A 6,290-nucleotide genomic window follows, 5' to 3' on the forward strand; every position below is an offset into this window, starting at 1 on the left:
TAAAGAAAAACAATATTAAAGCACACATCTTGTTTCCAGCAAAAATAAGGATTCACCTTCCAGAAGGAAAGACAATTTTTAACACCCTGAAAGATGCAATGGACTTAATATAGAAAAATAAAATCCTAGAAATAAAAAAACAGAAGAAATGGACTGAAATCTATCAACTTCTTTGAAGAGAAATGCAACAAAAGATGGTTGATTAAAAACAGGCAAAAACAGTAAAAACATGAAGGACAAATGAATTAAATGTATTTCATGGTTATGAATCCTTATTAATTTAAAGAAGTGCTTGCATGCTTATGAACAGGTGCTGAATATTACTTTTTACAAGGTAAATCATTTCTTTCTTTCTCTGCTTCAAATGGTTACTAGTTTCCTTTTTGAAATGCTAGAGTTTGATTATTTTGGCCATATATGAAATTAATGCCACTTACCTTCATTTAGAGTTTAAAAGGTAAAAATATTAATTTTATTTAAAGTCAGTCATTAATAATGAAACTTATGTTAGGTGGCACACTTTCTGATATCTTAGCATTGTTGAGGAATGTACTATAAAATGGAATACAAGATGTAACAAATGACACTAAAGAGGCGTGTTAAGTTACATTCTGGGTTTTTAAAATGGTCCACTAGTGTGCTATTGATGGTATACTTGACATGCAATCGTACCAGGAAAGGCATGCTATGTTATAATCAAAGTATACGACATATGGATCTTTACATATATAAAATCTAATATTGGAATTATAAAATAATTAGAATAACATTCACACTTTTACAAGTTAAACATGGATCACTCATAATTGTCATTCTTTTAATGTAAGTTTATATGCTATGTCTCCTTTACAAAATGTCTGCTTTATATTAAACTTCTCATACAAATAGTGTTTACTGAATCACAAATTTTATTTCTTTGAGTGCAATGACTTTTTAGTGGTTGGGATGCTATGAAATGTTTATTTATTTTTTGTGGTTTATAGGGGTTAGAGAGATTGATGTCTAGCGTGGAGGTGGCTTACATTCACATGCAAGGGTTTTTGTCTGAATTGTATTGTTCATTTTCAAGCCCTTATCATGAAAACCAGCTTGAAACAACTTAGAATCATATGCACTTTTGTGCTGCTGCATGAGTTCTGAAATTCTAAGAACTGTTCAGTTTGCTTCTTCCTGCCTAAAAGTAAATGATCATAATATTTTGAATGTTGTCTCTTTCGGCTTTTCCCGGTTAGGGGTTGCCACAGCGGAACTCCAGTCCACTAATGATTGATAGTTGATTTTTACGTGCCGAGTTACCAGCCCTGATGCACAACCTTCAACGAAGGTACGCCCATTCACGCATGTCTCCCCGCAGAAGACGCTCTAACTGAGAATCGAACCGGACAGCGTCTTACATATTTTGAATCATATGCTAAAATGTCAAAGAATGCAAGTTAAGACAATAACCAAAAGACAGTGAACTGGATTCTAAACCAGTGTCAATTATTACATAGTTCTGAATGCTTGCTAGTGATACTATACTTGACATGCAACAGCACCCAGGAAAGTTATGTGATAAACACAGTATAAAAATATAGTTTCTTACATATATAAAAGTTATTATTGTAATGTTATCAAATCACACATAATTGTTATTCTGTTAATGCAAGTTTATGTCTCCTTTAAAAACAATGACAGTCTGCTATATATTAAACATCTCATACAAATAGTGCTTACTGAAACATTAAATGTTATTTATTTAAAAACAATAGTTTTTTAATGGTTAACATACTTTGAAATGTTTTTGTTACTTTTTTAGTGGTTTGGAAAGGTTTGAGGGATTGATGTATAAAGCAGAGGTGGCTTGGATTCACTCCTGAATGTTTTTGTGTAAATTGTAGCTGGCAGACAGTTAATTTGCAAGACCTTGTTATAAGGACAAGCTTGAAGCAGCTTAATTAGAATCATTAGCACTTATGTGATGCTGGGGGAGTTCTGAAAATTCTAAGAACTGTCTAGGTTACTTCTTCCTGTCTAAAAGTAAATAATCATAATATTTTGAATCATATGCTAAAATGTCAATAAATACAAGTTAGATAATAAGCAAAAGACAGTGAATTGCATTCTATACCACTGTCAGTTATTTAAGCAATAACCCATAGCTGGGTGTGGGTAATGCTGGATTTACCCATAGTTGGCGTGGTTTAGAAAACCAACCATGGGTAAATCCAGCATTGCCCACACTCAGCTGTGGGTTATTGCTATTATGCAATGACAATATTTAAGAAAAAAAATACTTACTTTTCTTAAATGATGTCATTGTATAATGCCTCCGTGCTGCCCTTCCGCAGTTTTCTGGTATCCTGGGACATTTCTGATGTACTGCACATGCATAATGGGTTTGTGTTCCCATGCTTATGCAGTACATCAGTGCTGTGAAGAGGTAGCAATGGAGAAAGGAAGATCTCCATTGCTTTAAGATATCTCGCTATGTTATATGAGCAAAAAATAGAAAAAAAAATCAGGAGATATATTAAAGGAAAAAGTCTGGTCAAAACTAAGGGGGTTGTGGCTGACAGAGTTTGCAGATGACTGCAAACTAAGTGCAATCATTGAATCCCCAAATGATTGTCAGCATACTCGAGGTGAGTCTCATGCAGACCAGTGACTGGTATATCAGTCACGGTCTCAACCTGAAAGCAAAGACATGCATCATCATTCCCTTCTGCACAAGCAATGTCCCATTACACTATCAAATCAACAACAATACCCGATGTACCCATGAAGTTTTAAGGGTTCTGGGATCACAAGTTGACTACAGCCTTAACTTCGACCACCATGTGCCTACTGTTTTAAGGAAGACTTTCTATGTAGCACATTTGATTAAAGGTATCGTCTCAAGAGCAAAAGAGATTATACTCACTCTATAATACTTGGCACTAATCTGGCCCAAATTTGCATATAATGCCCTGTTTGGCATGTTTTTTATAAGACTCATTGCTCCTAACACTGTTGGAACTGTCTGGGTGTGCTTACTTCACATTACCTTCATTTCCACCTGTAAATTGTGGTATTTTATCACTTTATGTGTCTTTGTATGAAAGACATATCTCTTAACTGTCTAGATTGTCAGAGATTTCCAAATTTTTGCCTCTTATTTTTGGTCTGTTCCTCATAAAATTTGTGGTTTTCTGGATTTTAATGGCAAATCATATTCTATCATATTTATGGCTCTTTTCTGACCTATCAGTTTTTGTGGACTACTATTTCCTTCTACAGTGGGGGGGGGGGCGCGGCGCATCCTCCACTGAGCCTAGTCTAACCCAATTATGGAATGTTTCTGTGTCTTGAAGATTCTACCCTGTCAGTTTTTCCAGTCCCAGAAACAGTGAGCATATAAGGATCAGGCATTTTTTTATCCTGGGTCTTGTGTACCCAGGTGTCTTTTTTATTGTTTTAACCTTATTCCGTCCATGACATATGCTATATAAAATACTGTATGTTGTATACAGCAGTGTCACACCCAGTAAAGTATAGCTTAAAGAAAAGCTCATTGCTAACCAGTATCCTACCCTTCCCTATATTCCACTATATCTGATATAGGTTATTATATTTATTTCTGGATTCCAACATGTTATTGTTACACAAATTTATAAGGAAAGCAATTAAATAAAAACAATAAAATATTTGGATAATAGTAATATTGCACAGTAAGATTGGACACCCTTTGGTAAGGGCCTTATTAGTAGCTGATAATAGGGTATGAATGTGCATTTTTTGGCATTGAGCATTAGGCTATGTTTCTGGCACCACTTACTTGTCTCTCACAACCTCCTCAAGGATAGCTACATCTCTGAATGAATAAGTCATTGCACCCAACTTGCAATCATCTGCAGATTTCATCACCCAAAGACCTTCTGTATTTGCTATGACATCAGAGAAGTTTTTTCCAAACAGGAGAGGTGCAAGTGCTGAGTCCTGTGGAACACCACTCTATTGACAGGCCTATTAGTGTGGGGTGTATTCCTCCACCCAAACTTCATGTGTCCTATCCATGAGCCATTTGACTATCCATCGGGTTATGCAGGGATTTATGTCTAAATTTTGGAGTTTGTCCATAATACCCAAGTGAGGTAGTGTGTTGAATGCCTTTACCAGGTCAAGGTAGGCAGCATGCACTTTTTTTGCCCATCATCCATGGCTCAAGTAGTCTTCTCAAGGTAGTGCACTGGGTTTAGTAGGTGTGATCTACCCTTGACAAACCCAAACTAGGATGTGTCCCAGTGTTTGAAGATTTCCTATGTGGTTATTAGAGCCATTACAACTTTTTCCATGGCCTTGTATATAATACTAGGCCAACTTATGGGTCTGTAGTTTCCTGGGTCTGTTGATGGTTCACCTTTATATAGAGGGATGATTGGTCCTGCATTTCCTAGAGACGAAGCCTGCCTGTAGGCTGTGGCTGAACAGACATTCTAGTGAGCTTGAAGAGTCAATTCTCAAACTAAAATGGAGGTATCCCTGGATGTTATCAAGGCTCATTGCTGTAGTGTGCTTAGCTCTGGTGAATGCAGTGAGAACCCGTGCTTTAGTAACAGTGGGGGGGCTAAGTGGTAAAGGGTATTTTATGGGGAGTAAATAGTAATCTTTGAGTCATATGGACTCGTGTCTTCTGCTTGCACCTTATTACTGTCGTGTAATACTTTTGAGTAAAGTCACTGTCCTTTACTCGGTAACTACTTTAGCCAATTAAATGTTTCTGGCAAGGCTTTTCTCTCTGCACTATAAAGTCGAGAGGCATGCCTTCAATTATAACTGAAATGTCATGAAATCACAAGAAATCAATGGCTTTTATTGCATGAATATTCCTATACACTAGACAGACCTTTTTGTTTCTAATTAGAACTAGCCAGTACAACTTTATATATACATAAATAAGTAAACAGATACACATATTCCATGTGAAATTGTAGTGTCATTTATTTCGCAAGATAAACAAGCAAACAGACACACACATTCCACATGAAGTCATGGTTTTGACTGTTATATAACTATCATATCTAGGCATAGATAGATATAATTTAACAGGTTTACAGTGAAACAGTGTAAATTTCAAATAAAAGCAAGTTTGATATTTTGTTGCAAAGAGAGAATTTGCCTATGAATCATAACAATGCAAGACATCTGTAATACACATTAATTAGTTTAAAGAACACCATTGCACATAAAACTAAAAAAATAAAAATGGAGAGATCTGTCTGTACTTAACATAGTCACTCTATTAAACAGCTTATTTATATTTATACATTTTACATTGTACATACATGCAAATATTTCAGGTGTGAGCAATAATGCCATTCTTAGATGCAAACTAGTAGTTATAATTTGACCTCATTTCTATTTCTTATATTTTTTTCAACTATCATCTTGCTTGAATTTCACTTCTGCATTTTGCCAAACTGTTTTGACATTCTTTCAGAAAGTGGTATAATTCTTTATTCTGTTTACAATTTTCTGTTTGTGTCTTATACCATGGAGCTCAGGTTGTGATTCAAAAGGGTCTGTCCACCTCCCACTTACATTGTTATCAAACTGAAATTAATAAGTAAACAAGCAGATAAACAAATAGTTAAATAAAGCAGTAAGGGGAATGAATTAAATGATTTGAAACAGGGTAAGTTTCATTCATGGTACTTTGGAGAGTACAAAGCAGTTTAATTCACGGTACTTTGGAGAGTACAAAGCAGTTTCATTCATGGTACTTTGGAGAGTACAACACACATCTGTTGTTTTCTTTACTTCTTAAAGTAAACAGTTAAATGCTTGTTTACAGGCACCTTGTTATGTGTGTATGTTTAGTTGGTACCCTTACAGGACAGAAAAATACAGTGGGGATATTCTGAAAGGAAAAATAGTACAGTGTGTAAACTAAACTATGCAGTAATGACATTCAAGAGAGATGGCTTATAGGGATACATTCATCAATAAACAGATGTATTTGTCTGTATATATATATTCTATATGCAGCATGCACATGTATAAGGTACTTGGTAATTGTATATTAGGCTGATAAAGTCATAAGTATATACTAGGCAAGCAGTTCAAAAGACCGTTGAGATGTATAACCAGCTAATCCTGAGCACTGTTGAATGAGTTAAGCTCCATGGTCAAGAAGCACCATGATATATATGCCAAAGAAGATTTATGATTTCCTGGCTATTCATTTAGAATATTACTGAATACAAACCTTGTGTAGTATTGCTTGACTTGCATAGGAAGTCTTTTCAGTAAGTATAGGATTCCTTGGGATG

This window comes from Protopterus annectens, chromosome 6.part0 (assembly GCF_019279795.1).
Source record: "Protopterus annectens isolate FY-2018-M chromosome 6.part0, PAN1.0, whole genome shotgun sequence".
Classification (NCBI taxonomy): domain Eukaryota; kingdom Metazoa; phylum Chordata; order Ceratodontiformes; family Protopteridae; genus Protopterus; species Protopterus annectens.